The sequence below is a fragment of the Rhipicephalus sanguineus genome, chromosome 6 (assembly GCF_013339695.2).
Source record: "Rhipicephalus sanguineus isolate Rsan-2018 chromosome 6, BIME_Rsan_1.4, whole genome shotgun sequence".
Classification (NCBI taxonomy): Eukaryota; Metazoa; Arthropoda; class Arachnida; order Ixodida; family Ixodidae; genus Rhipicephalus; species Rhipicephalus sanguineus.
This window is the reverse complement of record NC_051181.1, coordinates 152,886,918-152,905,762: the sequence shown is the minus strand read 5'-3', so window position 1 is coordinate 152,905,762 and position 18,845 is coordinate 152,886,918.

Below are 18,845 nucleotides of genomic sequence, written 5' to 3'. Positions count from 1 at the left end.
AAACACCGCCAACCATGTATGTTTCTTTGTTGTGAGCCCAAATTGAATTTCGCTGCTATAGTACTCATGGGGATAACTACTGCGAAGTTAGTGAACTGACGCTGAGAGGAGCCAACTGAGCAGGCGTCCGAACAAGGCCTCGGCTGATCCTGAATCTGAGCGAAAAGGCAGTGGGAGTAACTGTTCAAAATATGTTTAAAACATATACTGAAAACCGAGTAGAAAGTAAGTGCCATCCGTGCCCTCTTACCAGAAAGCAAGAGAGTGTCCTTGCGTTCACAAATATCCCGAGTAGTGAAAGTATGGCCAGGGACCTTCAATACTTTTGTTAGAAAAGTACTGAAGGACACTGCTAACACTTTACCATGTAGTAGACAGTTTTGGCTGAGCGTCCGCTGAGCTGCCGCGGACACTCAACTAAAACCGTCAACTGGTGCTGCACGGAATTGAACGCCGACGTCGCAGCAAAGAGGGGCGGTCTACGCAACGCGTCCGGCGTGACTCCACGCCGCGCACGCGTCTCCCAGAGGGCGTCGTGACTCGCGCCGCCGCGACGACGACACGCGCGGTCGAGCGTCGTTCGACTGCACACGCAACTACCACGAAGACGGCCAAAGGCGTTGTCGGGCGGGCGACACAGCGCGGTGCGTCTGGCGCGTGGCGGAGGGGTCGCCTTCGAAGGCGAAAAGATGCATACGCGATGGCCAGGACGCTTTCGTGTCGTTAAAGACGTCGCACGAGTTTCGACTCGGAGGGCCTCCGCCCAGAAGGCGTGTACGCACGCCGCTGCGCGCGCGGCGTGCAATGGATGCAGCGCCGCTGGCACATAATGGAAGGTCGCGTGATGCCGGCCATTATAAACGCCCCGTTTTGAGCTGCTGCTCGCTAAATGTCGTCAGCCAGCTTATACACGCTGCTGTATCAGTGGCACAGCCTGCTGCAGTTTGCTGAGAGGAAAAGTGGTCGCACGTGAGCCTGAGGCTTCAAAGAGCTGGGGTCTGGCATGGCAGCACTTTTGCGGAAGAATGGAGCGGAGTTTCATTGCTTCTGCGAGGCAGACGTGGCGCGCACTGACTAAAGCATGCGTAAATGAAGCCATTCGAATGGAAAAAAATTGTAAAAAAAAACTGAGGAGGAAGGGCTTAAGGTAAAAGGCGAGCACAGCGTACGAAACGCCTGGGAACTGTCTGTAGGTATCGGGGGAGAAGCGCGGATGTTATTTTTAGGGGTGAAGAGGGGGTTCAACCAAACCTTTACGTATGTTCGTGCGTGTGTATATACACATTCATTTACACAATCACAATCATTTTTTTGAACGATAACTCCACCCCATCCATTCCATGGTAACGCTAGTGTCAGGTATCGTTCAATGCTGTTTGACATTGCTCTATAATTGCATCCTTACCCGACCTGCAAGAGAGTGGGAGAATTAAGGAAAGGCAGGGAGGTTAACCAGGTGTGCTACCCTGCACTGGGAGAGGGGATAAAGGGGTGAAAAGAGAGAGGGAATAGAGGCCAGACATCTGGTTATCGTGTAGTATATAAAGCAAGTAATGCTTATGATGATCGTGAAAGGGTGCGGACTTTTCAGAAAAGGATAATGCATCAGTGTAATTGGACGTCTTTGTGCGCTCCCATAGTTAAGAGTACATTACATCGTCAACCATTTCTACAAAACGTCCACGCCGGCTTACCGCTCTTTCACAGTAGAGTACATTGTGTTCTGACACATTAACCAATTTTTATAGACACACGTAACCTTTCACCTTTGTCCTTTGTATCTGCTTCTTTAGGGACAGCCGCATAATATACTAAACGGTTCCCCTTTCGTTCTAAACAGACTTATTGCAGATGGTTTGTACACAGTGGAATAATATTACGGACAGATGCATACAGCTTTCCCATATTAGAGTACTTAGTATTTTAGATTGTTAACTTTTTGTTCTAACTGCATTCGGCGTACACTATATATGCTGAAAGTATGCAGCAGCTAAAGTGTCATTTTCGGGATAGAGTACCACTCTCACCTAGTAGAGTGCCATAGTGCTCTTAATCATTTCTACTTTTTCTAAACACACAAGGCTTGTGTTCGGTGTAGCTGCAGAGTTTCAGAGTTCTATGGTAAATAGTTGTATGTTACAGACACACGTAAGAACAGCTTACAGCTTTCCAATAGCAGAGTATTTATGCGAGATTGCCCCTTTTTCTTCTAAACAGTACAAGATTAATGCAGGACTTGTTGATTATTGTGTCATTATATTTGTTATCTTCGTAGTTTGTGAAAAGATAGTATTGTATGTTGTGTCTTTCTGATAAGCCACAACAGTTTACCGCTCTACTATGCCCGGGCGTTGCGATATAGCCGGCTTCGAGAGAAAAGTGTGCATCGAGAGCAATGGCTCTCAATGCACACTTGACTCTTGCTGTCTGAGTCCAAAGGCTCAAACAGCAAGGACTTTACGAACAAAAGCATATGAAAATAGGAATGAAAAAGAACGAAGAGATGGTGCATGGAAAAAGAGAGATCGCCAGGAAGGAAGCGCGTCGTTGTGCCCTTCGGCGCCGACCGGGTTCGTTCCTCAACAGCCAAGTTCTTGTTGCTTCTTCTTTACCTCAGCGCTGTCTACGCGTTCGCGCTACACTAGCCGCTCCACTAGAGTTCACGCGGTTCATCAGCGGCGACGGCAGGGCGCGGGCGGATCCTCCTTCACGCAGGAGCCCGGAAAAGAAGAAGGTGGGGATGGAAGAAGCCCTCTCGACCCGGCCAGCGGCGCTCCATCGTCCGTTCACTGGCGCACGCGCTCGCGCGCGCCGACGTTTAGTCAATTCCGGCTGGATGCCCCCGCTGGCGCGTTCGCAAACGGACGCAGCGCAGCACCCTGCCGCCGCCGCCGCAACAAGCAACAGCAGCAACATGCCAAAAGCAACCGGAGGCCCCGACGGCACGCGTACGCCGGCGCGCCGTACGAGACGCAGCGGGCAGCCAGCGGGCCCCCCTCTCGGGGAGAGATATATCGGCCTCCTCTTTCCATACAGCCACCCCACCACCTCCCGCAACACCACTATAGTTCGTTTCGTTCGTTCGCTTTGGGCGTGTGTTTATGTATATGGTAGGCGCGCGCGCGCGTGCGCCTGGCGTCCGTACGCTCACCTATGAGGCGAGGCCGGCAGCCGGATGTGGCCGTGGGCGCGTCCACGCGACAACGACCGTGCCCCCTTCTTCTTCGGCTCGCTTCTTTTATAAAGCGCGTTGCTATCTAGCTGCATGCGGTGTAGGGATGGGCAGCAGCAGCCACGGCGGGTAACTCGAGGAGCCGGCTCCCCTAATTAGAAGGGGCCCGGGGCGGCGCGCCGCACAACGCCCTGGGCTCGGTCGAAGCGGACACCTCGCCCGGCCCCGATGGCTGTTGTAGCTTCTGCGCGCGCCGCTATATGCAAGAAGCAGAGGGGCCTCGCCCTTAATTTTTTCGTTCATCTTTAGCGGGCCCGCGCGTACGTGGTGTACTATGGCGCGAACGAGCAGTGCGGCGAAGTCTTTCTGTCGTTTCTTTTTTTCTTTTTTCTTATCAAACAACTCTCACACACAGACTCTGTCGTGGAGCCCCGAAATCATGTGTCATCGAGATAACCAAGTGCAGCCTCTTAGCATCCGCTACAGTCAATGTGACGTAAGATAACTGTGGCTTTTTTGGACCTCTCGAGTTAGCACTATATCTCAAAATAGAAAGCCTCAAGTCTGCCTTTATTTGCACGGCAGCCCCAGTGCCGTATTGTTCTGTACAGAAATGACGAAGTTGTTCTGCCTATGACCTGTGAATTGAGAAAACTGAATCTGCGTACATTGTAGGCTGCATCTATTTCACAATCCTCACTCAGGTGGTCAGTGGGCCTATAGAGACGGATTTCAATGCCAGCGTGAGCTTTAAGGCCGTGATTTTAGCTTGCCCTTCCCGCCAGGAAAAAAAGAACAAAAAATAACAATAGACTACTAACGATGGTCACCCTACGTATGATCTCGTGAGGTAAAGCTTTGAATATGTGATCCCGTGCGTCCTGGCACAGCTGTCCGGTGAAGTGGATATAGTAAGGAAAAGTGTCCAATCTGAAATAAACTTAAATAGAGTTCATCCTCATTAAATAGGTTGCCCTTTGCATCGGCATTCGGTGTTTACAGCAACACTGCCGCAGCTCCTGATATCCAATTGTGGCGAAGACGCGCAAAAAACAAGGCCCAATATAGCGTCGCACCAACGTAAACCTTATCAACGAAGCGATCGAAGTGCCCTGCAGGGCTCTCTCTTAATTATTTGATATGGTGTCTGGTGCTGTAATAGGTTTATATAGAGAGAGAGAAATAGATGAAAAGGAAGAGGCAGGGAGGTTAACCTGGTGCGAGCGACCGGTTTGCTACCCTGCACAGGGGTGGGGATATAGGGGTCGGAAAGAGGACAGAGAGACAGGGAGATAAAATAAAAACAAAACAAAACATGCACACATGCACACACATGCAGGATGTCCTATCACAGCCGTTCTGATAGCCCGGTTGAACGCAGAAAGCGCATTAGCGCCTGCACAGCCTTCTTCTGAGACGTAAAGTCCTGTCGGTGGCGCAGGATTCTTTCTTCCGATAGAGTTCGGTCGTCCAATTTGTCAAGCGCGTTGCAAAGCGACTGTCTCTGCGAACAGTACTGTGGACAGTCGCACAGAATATGCTTAATTGTTTCATCACTTCCGCAGTGGTCACAAGCTGCGGTGTCGGCCATTCCTATGCGGAACGCGTACGCACAGGTAAATGCGACACCCAACCATAACCTGCACAGAAGGGTAGCGTCACCTCGACGAAGTCCTGGGGGAATTCGAAGGCTGAGAGTTGGGTCTAGGGCATATAGTCGTGCGTGCTGGAAGTGTGGCTCGTTCCACTGCGACGTGGTGAGTTGGCGAGCAAGCACGCAGAGCTTCCGTGCAGCGTCAGTTCTGGAGAGCGGTATTAAGAGTTGATCGTTTTCAGTATGGGCGGAACGGGCTGCTTGATCGGCCCGTTCATTGCCGATAATCCCACAGTGACTTGGAAGCCACTGAAAAGTTATTTCATGCCCTTTCTCAGTTAAATGGTGCGTCTCTTCTGCAATCTCAAATACAAGTTGTTCGTGCGGGCCGCGTCGTAAAGGTGACAGAAGAGACTGTAGTGCCGCCTTGGAGTCACTGAACATAGTCCATTTTTGTGCCCGTTCATCACTTATGAAATGTAATGCGACACGAAGTGCTGCGAGCTCTGCTGCCGTCGATGTCGTAAGGTGGGAGGTCTTGAATTTGATTGTTGTGGCTGTAATCGGTATCACAACTGCTGCAGTTGAGCTGTTTGGCAAAACGGATCCGTCAGTGTATACGTGTACATAGCCTTGGTACTTCTCATATAGCAGGAGTAAAGCGAGCTGTTTAAGGGCAGGTGACGACATTTCCGCTTTTTTCCGGATGCCAGGTAGGTTTATATAAGTACATATATAAGTATATATATATATACTATATATATATATATATATATATATATATATATATATATATATATATATATATATATATATATATATATATATATATATAGTATATAAGTATATATATAAGTATATATAGGTTTATATAAGCTTCCACTTCCATACTGGTGCTGACAGATTCCACTTCACAAAACCAGCGAGCACTTCACCATGACAAACGATGTTGAGGCTGAGGAACTTCTACCGCAAAAGTGTAAATGCTTTCACAAAAGTACGAGAAATAGAGATGGAATGTCCCAGTATAAGATGAAACTATATATTGAAATAAAGAGTGCCTGCCAAGGTTTGAACAGTAGCTTGCACAGTTCTTATCCCTTGGCAAGTTCTATAAATCGGCCATATAACCACACGAGATAGCCATTCCGAGGGCCGCATATATAGTTCAGCCATAACGTCAGCACCGGACTATAGTTTCGTTGAAAGAGAGTTTTAATCCCCCAAAACGTTTTATGTGTACACAGACTTGCGTGCCTGCTGTAAATACGCCACATTTGTCTGCACTCGAGGTCACCGCTTGATCCCTCTCCGATGCATTCTTTCTCACCTCCCCATGTGCAAAGAAAACGTCTACACACACGCGCGCGGCTATTGCATGCGCGAGCTTATTATTATGACGTTCAATGGTCGAACTCCCAAAGGAATTTGTCACGGACAGCAGGACGAGTGATGGATGCTCGCAGAGACAGTTGCCTCTTCCACTGCGCACTTACCAAAGCCTCACTTCCTCCTCATCCTCTACCTCCCTCGCCCACCTTCACAACCTTCGTGCCACTGTCGCCGTTGCGTGTGCCGGGCAAGAGAGGGGGCCATGCCTACTAATCCGCTTATACGCTGGCGTCGTCTGCGCCATCGAGGGACCACAGTCGTCCCTGCGCATGACCTGGCAGGTTCACGGTCCCCGCGACAATTACTGGATTAGATTTGGACTCCCCGGGATCAATCTTTGGCTAGACGCGGAGACGGCGCCCGTCCACGTGTGCGCCATTCTCTCATGCAACGCCGCAGAGACCCCCTCGAACGCGATGACATCAAAGGCACCGGCTTCTGTAGATACGCAGGATTCGTAGGGACAGTTTGCCCTATGCTACGAGCTACTCGCGCCGCCGGGCCTATATACAGATTCGGTTCACTTCTTGCCGGAGTGATACAGCACCAACGCTGTTCGTACGAGCTGTATCAGGTACCGTCCACCGCATACAACACTCTTAAAGAGCCTGTACGCCCCACTCAAATGTGTTTATTTTGCCGAGTTCAAGGGTGTTCAGGTGGTCTGTGACGCACTCTTGCTTTACTTGGTTACTGTTTTGGTGCTTAAAATTTTTAGATGAAAAGTGATAAGAAAGCGCCCCATCCCTTTCGAATGAAGAACAGTTATACATGTCGTACAAAGGTGAACATGAACTGTATAGCTAATATAAGCATTGAATAACGGATGAACTGCTTTGACTGATGCCAACGCTTGCTTTTATACGTTCTTTTATAACACCAGATTCCTTTTTCTATTACACACTGCAGCAAATGTACCGGAACAGCGCGAATACGTTAAAAAAGAAAGAAAGAAATTGGAAGGTAGCTCCTGTATATATATGTAGCGTGAATGCAGGCCAATACTATTTGAAGAGATAGTGCACGGATGGGAACGATCACTACTTCCTTGGCTTAATAACACTAGCGAAGCATGGCCGAAAACTCGAGGAAAAGATATGAAACGCGATTTCATATTATGCTGCAAGCACGGCGCCGTCAAATACTTATTCCTGGAATGGAAGATTACGGCCCGGAGATGTAGCTTACGGCGTAAAAAACGAACAACAAAGGTTGGGCCAGTAGACGTTCAGTTTTCTGCACCTGCCTTCCAGCCATCACGCCCACAATCACAAAAAGCATACAAAAGGCCCAGAAATAAGGGGACGAAAACAGACCAAAACGGGAATGCCTAGCAGGAGCAATGAGCCCTCACTCTACGTCTAAACACGGCACGGTGTGTACTTATAGATAGAAGAGGGCTGAATGTTATAGACTACGGGAGCAAGTAGACCATACCTCAGACGCAGCTATGGGATAGAGGTTACGGCAGACACCCCTAAATGAAGCACCCATAACTCAGGCGTCTCACAGGGCACGCGCTACGGGAGCCGACCGGAGTCTGTCCCGTAAATATTTCGCTGAAAAAAAAAATATGAAAGACAAAACCTCACGCTCGGGCACGCACACAACGCGCATTCTCTTGCCAGGCGACAAGCATTTATCTCTTCCAGTTAGTGCATGGAGACCCACCGGCACGGAGAACAGAGAGTCTGGCGCCGAGACTTGCGCACGCAGTATGTGTATACCCTCCCCCCACGTACAGCAACAACGCGATCGCACGGAACAACGCCAGCCCGTGTGCGGTACACGCGGTCACTGTTGGCAGCAAAGAAAAGGCGGCAAGCATGCAGGCCATATAGATGCACGCCTGAAGAGCGGGACACCGCTAGAGAGACACCGCCGCGTAGAAACGCGCCATTGCCGCAACAGCCGTGAAGACATTACGAGTGGGAGGAGGGCAAGTCGTCCTTCTGTCTCGGAGAGCATGCCGGCCGTTGCGGCGTGCGGTTGCTTTATAGGCGACGCTGAGCACACCTCCTTCCCGGTCGTGCGGTGCCTTATCTGGAGACAGTTATGGCCTGTTTTCAAATCGGTCCCGAGTCGTTTCGGGAAACGTTTTTTCGCCGCGTGCGTCGCCCCGTCGCGGTGCCGTTTCTTCGCTGTGGTCCGTCCGTCCTGTCTCTCAGGCGGGTAGGGCGACCGCATGCAGAGCAAGGAGCGCATATGACGCAACGGCGCCAGCTTTGACCACAGCGTTTTCTTTCGCACGCATAGCGAGAGAGAGGAGCAGCGGTGCGGTTTTGCCCCGAACGCGAACGCTTGGCTGCATAGTTGTAGCAGTCAGCTCCTGGAGCGGAAGCCATGTCCTCTCTACATCGTGGTCCTGCCTGATGCACGTATAGGAATGTTGTTATATATATACGCTTTTGCTGGCGAGATGTTAGTGCAAGTAACGGACAGGCACACATTTTGATCTTTTAAATCAGCAACAGACAGGGGATATCAATCTAATTGCCTCACATGTGTGCCGTCTTCCATGTGTAAGACTGTACTGACATCTCCTGAATTATGTACATTAAGCATGAAAGTAGGTGTAGGTTTATAAGGGTACTTGCTTGGGCCAGTTGGTATCTCTTCATTGTTACGTTATTGCGCGCCGCTTTGAGGTGTTTGGTCCAGGAGCCGGAGCTTGTTTTCCCAAAGCATGCATTTTTGTTTAAGCTTAAGGTATAGAAATGGCTGGGTTGGCCCGTAGGTGCGGAAGGGGGGCACTGTCCCTTTTCCGCTGGAACATGATGTCGACAGCATCGGTTGCTCTCAATCCGTTACTCTGCAAGACCACAGATTATGTTGAGACAAAGTTACAGACGTTAGTCATTCATTACTTTTGGTTTATTTAAGAGCAAGAATATTAAGCGACACGACACCTCTGTATAGCTATAACAGTGGACTGCTGCTCAGGAGAGGGTGCTTGGATGAAAAAATTGGCGCACTGCCACTCCGCGTAAAAGAAAAAGGGCTTGCATCACATCTCGGATGCCTCGTATTCCTCCTTACCTTCCTGCCCCGTGATGTACAGCGACGTTACTCTTTTTTTTTTTTCTCTCTGCCTTGACGGTTTGTTATGACCACGGTCGTTACGCCAGCACGGTGGCCCGCTTGTTGTTAAAAGAAAGAAAGAACACGGGGAGGAGAAGGGGGCAAGAGAGAAGAAAAGAAGCCCCCCGCCGAAAACGACCGCTGCAATGGCCCTACAAGTGATAGTAATGGCCCCTTAGTACTACCACCACAGGGCCGAAGCCATATATACCGTTGGCCTCCAACGCGACGCCGTTTCGCCCCAGAGACAGGCAGATAGTAATACCTAACGAAAACATAATGGAAAGAGGGGGAGGGGGGGGCACCTGTCTCTCGGACACTTGTCTCCGGCGAGGCGGCGTCCTTCTTGTGGCATCGGCCAGAGCCGCTATGGCATGGCACTTTAGAGAATGCAGGTACATAGAACCTCGAACGCATACCTGCCGCGAGTGGAAACTACCGCACGAGCCGCAGCTTCTTGAGGGATTCCACATGGACAACACGGCAGCCCTGCAAACGGGCAAGCCTTCCGTGAAGCCGCAAGGCCGCGCGACTCTTTCTCTCTCCTGACGAAGAAATGTCTCGAGGGCCGCCGACGCCTGCCCGCTCAGAGAAAGCCTTTGTATCCGGCCGGCTGTTAATCTACTGACTCTGTCAGCAAGGCTGCGAAACAGAACACATAACCGCGGTAGGTGGCGGCGGCGGCGGCAAAGCCGTCCCTTGAGAGGTCGTTCTCGTCTCTAACGAAGAGAAGAGTGGTGGGTTATGAGCGGTGTCAACTGCCCGTTTCGCTTAAGTGAAAGGGAGTCCGCGAAGTTTAAACGCGTGCTGCATGCCGCGACGGCCTTCTTGTCCCTTTGCAGTGCTACCGCCTCGCCCAGGGAGATCCGAAGAGACGCCGGTAAGTTCGGCCGGGAATTCGGTGATCCGTTCTGCGTTTTGACTGCCGACCAACTCGGCCTTTAACTTGGCTTAACGCGAATGGCGAAAGAACCGTGCGGGACGCAAGATGCTAAGTGCATTGTTGAACTTTCGTTTGCGATAGTTTCGATTTCTCTAGGACCAAGTCAGCGTCTTTTTTTTCCGCGGTGAATGCATAAGACAGTGGCGCACCGACGGGGGGGGGGGGGGGGGTTCGGGGGTTGTAACCTCCCCTGAGGCCGACCTATCCCCCCCCCCCTTCCCGTAACAGCCCCGCTGTCCTCACCGAGAGTCCAAAGTTATTTCATATCCAGAGGTGTCTTGAGGTCGACTTTTGCTGACAGGCTCTAGAAATGTGTTGTATTCACTCATCTACTCCTAAACTGAAAGAACGTAAACCGCATGCTCTATGGCTCTGCGTTCACTTCCGGGGAAGCAGCTTTCCAAGAAAAAAGATGCTTTCACGGGTTGTCAGTCTGGCCCCTTCTTTATTTTCTTGCCCCTTTGATTACTACAATAGAGCATGCCATGGGAAATATAACGATGGAACACATCGAGGAACGAGCTCTCATTTCACTCCAGCCGCAACCAAAAATCTTTCTCAGATACGTCTAAACGACTGTTTTTCAATCGTCAAGAGATCCTACGTCATAATTTTTCTCTCTCATATGAATTTCATCGAACGAGAATTCAGTTCACCCTTTAAACATAAGACACTCGGCCGTGTTCGGATGTTCTTGTAGCCTGAAAATAAAACTCTGCAAAAACACCTACACAAGTCGATATCTTCAGTTTTCTTCAGACCCCCCTCCCCCACCCCTCAAAAAAAAAATCCAGAAGATATTAGTTTAAGACATTAATGCGAAGAGCCGGAACACACTTGAGCGTGAAAAAACAAAAGAAGAATATACGACATATTCAAGAAACACACCAAGAACGGCTACGGAAAGTTTTTTATTCAGAAAGCAGTTCACGTCCAAAAACATGACGCAAGCTGATAAATCCAGCAACAACCCCCCCCCCCCCCCCCCTTTTTCAATCACCACCTCAGAAATGCATCAGTCTCTACTATCTGAGGCGTGAGCGAAACCACTGCTCCCGACGACCGGCCGCCGAAAGAGAAAATTCAAGGCATTGTCTACAAAATTGCTCGCGCTGGATGCGACGCCAGCTGAACCGAGAACCTGAAAGAAAGAGGGGAACGACGTCCCCAATTTCGCAAGACATCGCAACCCCATAGCCGAACATTCCGAGGACGAAGACCGCCGAATCAATTTTCCGGAAACTACAGTCCTCGCAGTTGAAACCAACTACCGGAAATGAATCCTGGCATATGCAGACGACCCCAAAGAACGTGAACCGCGCTCAAGGCAACCTACCCCTTGTGTACAGCACAAAAAAAAAAAAAGAAAGGAAGAGAGAGAGAGAGAGGCATCTGCATACCCAACACCAGTCTAGAGGGTGTTGGCGTACCGCCACTTTGACGCTGCGCCGTGCTCCCGACTGGGTTGCAGAAATAAGCGTCTCTTCCTCTACATAACCACAAACAACAACAACCGCCTCTTCAACAAGTCCACAAGTTTAAAAAGCTCCCCACCCACTTCACTGTTCAACTCATGCCTTCCGGTCAAGGCCTTGCACTCCTCTGTTCTTTTGCCGACAAGCACCGCCGCCGCCTGAAGTACCCTTTCATAGCCGCCGAATATGAAAAGAAGCCCTCTTCATGTGTGTCCCTTCCTCAAACTCCGAAGAAGGAACCGTATGGTGTCTGAAACGTCGGGACAATGCTCACTCAAATTTTAAAGATAAAAAGGCGTCGGCGGCATCTGATCCATCCGCCAAGCTTCGACGCACGTGTTTTCTATTTCCTTCGGGGCTGCTGGCATTTTTTTTTTCTGAACCTCGTTGACAGTGGACGAACGAGACGTGTTAGTGCGGCGAGAAGAAAGGCCACGCAAGCGGCTCGTTCATTAAAGCGACCGCGAACCCATGAAGGCTGCATAGCACGAGCACACGACGATATTAGTTTAGGCACATTAAGTGGTTCCTGCATTTCTGAGCAAGCCTTGGATCACCTTGTGAGTGCGTCGGCAGCCATTGTCGCAGCATCGCACGCACACAGTACGGGACCCCAAGCATGCCATGCGGAGTCCACACGTTGCGAAGATGGGAGGAGCAAGAAGCCGTGGCAGAATGAGTAAATGTTTTTAACGACGTCTCGCAAGAAAAAAGAACCTTGGGAAAGAGCGGAAGGTCTGTTGGGGCGGCACGTTTCCTTTTCTTTTTTTCAGTGAAAGTCTCTCGCCCACTCTTTTTACCATTTCTTTTTTGCATGTACGTCGGACGGAAACTACAAAGTTTGATGTGCACTCATGCGCACGTTCAGTTAGCTTGCTAGAACTTGTTGCTGTGTTTGCGGCGTGAATCTGCGTCGACAATGACCTACCTCGCCGAAGCTCTCTCGCTGAAGCGCCAGTCGAACACGATCCTCACCTATTACCCAAAAAAGATTTCGTGTTCATACTCAAGTGACGCAGCAACAACATTGGAATGCCCGATTATGGCCATAAGGGAATCGGTGACTCAGCAGATATCGTCGTCTCATGCGTCCATTGACCAGTCAATTTTTACTAAGGATGGTTGTGACCTGGGAATCTACGCTGGACAGTCACTAAGTGTGGCCATAATGCAATTTTATCCGCGAGCTGAGAATTGTACTGTACGTGTGCTGCATTGAACTGTACATACTGTTTATAATCAAAACTATGTAGTTCCTAAGCAATATTTACGGTGTGCTTTAAAATTTATAGTTTCGCGAGACTTCAAAGAAGCATCGAAAATTATCAGCTGCAGAGTTTTTTAAGAGCTAAAGTTGCCGTGCATGCGGGCTTGTTCGTAAGGCATTTTCTTATTACAGTGGTAGTGCAAATACACGGGACACAAGAAACGCACACGGAAACACACACACGGCGCTGGGTGTGTTCGTGTGCCTTTCTTGCGTCCCGTTTTGCGCTACCATAGTAATAAAACTTTTAAAATCATTGCGCGACCGCCAACCAGGCGACATGTCAGAACCCTTAACCACTACATGAAACTGCAAAATTACCAAAAATAAGCACCATGCCAAGCAACTTCGTTGGTAACTATGTCACGCGTTGGTTTATTCAATTTGTAGTCTATTTTGTACGTGCACTGCTCCACTGAACGGTCTTTTGGCCTTGTCAAGTTATTTCAATACCTTTCTTTAAAACGCTGAATAATCGTCATCATAATTGATGTTATTATTATTATTATTATTATTATTATTATTATTATTATTATTATTATTATTATTATTATTATTATTATTATTATTTGGTATTTTATTTGCTGTCGCATTACTCCAGCTGAAGCAAGGAAATGGCATATTATGCAATGTGCTTGCCCCCCCCCCCTCCGCACTCCTGTAATCTTGTCAGAATTTCACCCCCTCCTCCCGCCCCCCCGAGAGAAATCCTGGGTGAATCCTGGAGCATAAGAGTATATGAAACAAGGCACTCGACACATAACAGTGTTAAGAAAAACTTTAGCAAACAAATGAATCATTGGGCTGACATTTAATGAAGACAGTATCGGTGTTATAAGATCGGTAGCAAACCTTTAGTATCATTTATCATGACAAGCCGACATTCGCCAATATTAACGAAATTAGAGATAATTTAGCCAACCTTCGCTATCATACTGACAAGATTGGACGTCACTAGCCATCATTAGCCAATGATTGTAGTACGTGTGCAAATACGGTAGTTCAATCGGGTCAGTAATAATAATCGTACCCCTTCCCGGGATGTTAGTACAGGAGGCCCACGAATACACTGCCTTCAAACTCAATGTATTGAGGTATTACTAACAGGAAAGTATGCACAAACATTGCGATGAAGATAAGATCAGTGCTTATAAGCGAAGAGTGCAAGGAGGTATCTTATTTCATCCTTTCAAATTACTCATTCTATACACCATCCATCCCTACTATTAGTCCTCTCTATATTAGTCATTCTGGCTGGAAGAATTGGAAATGTGGCAAGTGTGACCGGCAAGTGTGAGGGGGAGGGAAAATTGCACAAGACGAGAATGAGGGGAAAGAAGGAGGAAAAGTCGCCTATGCGTTTTGTGACAGCCATCAGAGAGACAGATGGTCAGGCAAAGAGAAAAGGAGAAGGCAACCAGATTCGAAATTCCTGTCTGCTACACAGCACCGTCCTGGGGTATCAGGGCGATGTAATGAGAAATCCTATATAACTGGGACTTATTTCGGAGTGCTTCGCACTTGTCACAATGGAGTGATTGACGACAGTTTTGAAAGACCAAGTGCGCTCGCAATTAGCAAAACTCTTCTTCACCCTCCTTAAAGAATCTGATCTGCAATCTCCAAAAACTGTGAGCCATATAATATTCTGTCAGTGTTTTTGTTACCTAACATAATCTAAATGGAGATAGCGATCGTTGAAACAGACAAACAAGCTGATTAAAAGCCTCTTTAAAGCTCACAAAATACCCTGCAAGTATCAAGATGGGTGCATTAACTGATTCGCTTCTCTTTTATGCCTTCGATGGAGGCGAAAATGCTTGAGCCCCGTGTACTTAGATTTAGGTGCACGTTAAAGAACCCCAGGTGGTCGACATTTCCGGAGCCCTCCACTACAGCGTCTCTCATAAACATATCGTGGTTTTGGGACGTTAAACTCCAGATATTATTATTATTCTCTTTAATGCCACTGTCTGTGAATAAGCAGTTTAAGGTTCCCCGCTTTTATGGTACAGCAACGATGCACACGAACCACAAAGAACGTTCGGCGTGGTAGGCAATATGGATTAAGCGAACCGTGAACAGCGACCGAGCCTTAGACCAATGACCCCGGTTATTACTTAGGGTGAACCGACTAGGCCAGTTAACCATGTATATTACTGAATTACGAGAGCACGCTTGCGTCGTGTTTATGTTGTCTGAGCTGTCCCCATATAACGCGGAGTATATATATATAAGACAACCAAACAGCGGCGTCGCATCAACAAAAATTATTACAAGAAAAGAAAAAAAAAAGAGCGGAAGACCTGATCTTGGTTATCGAAAAATACAGAAATGCCGAGGAACCAGTTCGTGACATGTAGTGTAAACAGTACGCTCTTGGCTTCCGAGAAATACTAGAAGAGAGGAAAGGGGCGTGGGCAATCCATTCACTTTAGGACGAGACTATAACGGCTCCAGCCCGGAGAAACGAGGCAGAAGTTATGCGGCCACAAACATGCCACCTTGCTGGCGCGCATGTACACAACGCGCGCCTCCCGTGGATTGCTGAAGGAAGAGGCTAACCTGTTGCCCTCTGCAGTTCTACACGCAAAGGATCCTTTTGTGCATCCACACAATGACCCGCGTAGGCGCGTTTTGCCGTAGGCAGCACTTTGGAAAAGACTAAATTGTGCAAAGGGAATACTTGAATGGGAACACCGAAACAAAGGATAACTTCAAGCTGAACAAGAGAGAACGCAGAGGGCAACAGTCCTGTTAGGCAAAAGAGAACGTTTTATTGTGAGAAAGAGAGTGAGGTCAAGCGGAGCACTTTTATCTCGGGCCTGCTACTTTGCATAAAGGACAAATCGGAAAGGAAAAGGGGTGTAACTGTTACGTCATGTATGCATACAGTCTGCGTGAAAAGTTTAGAGACCACGAGACCCAAGAAAAGGCTGAGTATTCCCGTCGCTTCGGCAGGCAGCATTGAATTTAGATTTTGGCCGGTTCTAGAGTGAGTTACACATATGTTGTGCAGTTCGACCGAATGCAGTCTCAAATTGCTGGGAAATTCGAAGTTTTCTCAGACCTGTGGTGTTCTCAAAACTTTTGATGATGACTGTAGGTGACACGCCTGTGTTTCATGTGCCACTCGCTAATTTCAGAGCTCCTCGACGGCGTTATCTTTCGTATTTTCGGAGTTTTCTTTTGTAATGTCCAGGGGTTAGATTATTTTGTACGAATTACCACATCTTTATGTTGCACGGACAGTTTAGTAAATTTTCAAAGTCCTGAAGTTACTTTGATAGCCTTATTCAATACGTTTCTTTGAACGCGCCTTACGTTGTACGTTCGACAGACTCAAGAACCGAGGAGTAGACGGTGCGTTATTTGCGCGCCAACTTCTTTCAAGGCTTAAGTTCAGGAGAAGATGGAGGTGTGAAGAGATGAAACAATCCTTGAACAGGTGGGCAATCCTTGAACCTTTCGACATGTGGTCATGTCTTCTTCAAGGAAGCAACTGCTGCCTTGAAGAAGACAAGACCGCTACTCGAAGCGTTGGCTTGCTTGCTTGCTTGCTTGCTAGTTCCTTAGAACTTTCTGCTACCCACTATAGGAGACAGGCCAAGAAGCCGGTGGTTAATGTAAATGTAAAGATTAGAACAAAGGCAATGAAAGGAAAAAGTGCCTTTTTTTTGGTAAATGAATATCGTTATTTTAGTGACACTAAATAAATAAATAAATAAATAAATAAATAAATAAATAAATAAATAAATAAATAAATAAATAAATAAATGGGCTCCAGCGATACCCTCTATTCAAGAATTTATTTCGCTATATAAATCAAAGAAAGATGGAGAACGTGCAAGGATGATGACGATGATGATAGTGTAGAGTTCTAAGAACACATTTCATCCGCTTCCCAACGTGAAGATGCGTGTGATGTAGTTTATAGACTGGAGATGTAAGCGCTTTTCGTAGAAAATCTCACGACGGCTCTTATATCGTGCGCGGTGGATCTTGGGTTAATTCCATGGTCCCATAATGAACCGCTTCGAAAGGAGGATTATTGGTTCAGTCTCAGAACTCGGACACCACTAACCACCACGAGTGCGAAGAAAACTGTCGGCCACGTCATACATTGCAATTTTCGTAACGCTGCGTTCAGTAATTATCTGGGCACAAAGAAAAAAATCGCGAAATGCTGTATCTTCCGAATGCCAAAGCATACCATTCGGACTTGCAATCGCGATAACTGTAGTCTTCTCACACACGATAATACCTGAATTCCCTAAAATAGAATAAAAACAAAAAGATTTCAGGGAGCAATCCACATTCAACCTAGGATTTTCGTCTAAATGTCAGTTATATTGTAACCTTAAATTTAGTTATCAGCCCTAATTCTCTCTGACCGTCACTGGGCATTCGGCAACACCTACTGTTTGCATGTATGTCGTATGAATACATAAGAAGCCATCTAGACTAGGGAGAGCTTGAATTTGGCATGACCTAAGTTGTGCAAATCTGCAGAGGTGTTGCAGTTGCCATAATAAGGAAAGCAGGGCATTTGGTGAGGCCCCTGGGATTGAAATTTACGCGATTTCAATTTCCTGAATTCATGCCATTGAAAATGTTTTCTCCCCCTCATGCAATACCAAGGTCGCTTTATTTTAACACAGACGCCTTTATTTATGACTACCCGTCTACCAACTAGCGTACCACATAAAATATGTATTATAACCTAAGCTTTCTATTGACGTATTGACGCGAGAACAATTTCGGCAATACGGTTTTCCAGCCACTAAGAAATACCTCTGTCGTTAATACTGAGCATTTCCGTATAACTTGGTAAACATTTCAAACCTTACTTCTCGCCAGCACGCATCAGAATTTTCATTGTACATTTCGTGTTTGTGCACTCTCATGACCTCGACATTCCCTGAAAAAATAAAGAAAAAGCTTATCAGGAACTTTTGTTAACGCGTAATCTAATATAAGGTCAACTTGACCAGTGGGCACCTGTTTTCCAATGTTTCCTGCTAGACATTGTACACAAGCAATGACAAACAGTGTGCTGCCAGCTCTATGGTTTTATTTAGGAAATCGACTAATACAGCAAACAAGAACAGCACGGTATAGTTCATGAGCTGAAAAGTAACGCGGTCCCTTTTGAATTCCCCCAAGAGGACTCGAAGGCGAAAGTAAACTTCTTTTTTCTTCTCAGTCGATTAGGTTGACACCCCCCCCCCCCTGAAGATTTCTGGCTCTCATGTGGTTTTACACTTCCTCTGTGATCGGCCCACCTTTGACAAAATGATGTCATGTGATGCTGTCATCATGTGGAGTCATGTTATGTAACGTCGTAATGGCAGTCAGAAATTTTGGCCGTGTGTGACGTCACGATAAAGTTACCAGCGACGTCATTGTGACGTAATCTGTGATCACGTGACTTTTCAGCCGCTCGTGTCGACGCCGATGCCACCGACGGTCACTTTCCGGGTTTCATAAGGCATTCATAAGGCGTTCGCCTTAATAAAAATCCAAGGATTTCAGAGGTTCCCCGCGAACGCTCGGAAGAAGTGCGCCCACGCGCTACAGCGCACGCAGAGATCAAGCGATGGCTCTCGGAAAAACAAGCCCAGTCAATTCCGCTTCACAGTGCAGAGAGCTGCGAGAGCATGCACGAGGCGGCTCGGTTTATGACTTACGCGCCGAAGGCGGGGATCCGCCCAACTCGTTATCGAAACCGACGCCCGGCCGACAGCCCGGCGCACTATATAGCATGACGGTGACGCGCGCACGCGTGCGCTGGCAGGGGCCACATGCGAGATCTCTCCGGTGAAGTTACAACCTCAGTTCCACCATGTCGACGTTCTTTACAACTGCGGCGTGGTGGTGGCGGCCCCCTCTGAATATATACACCGCCATGCATGCGTTTT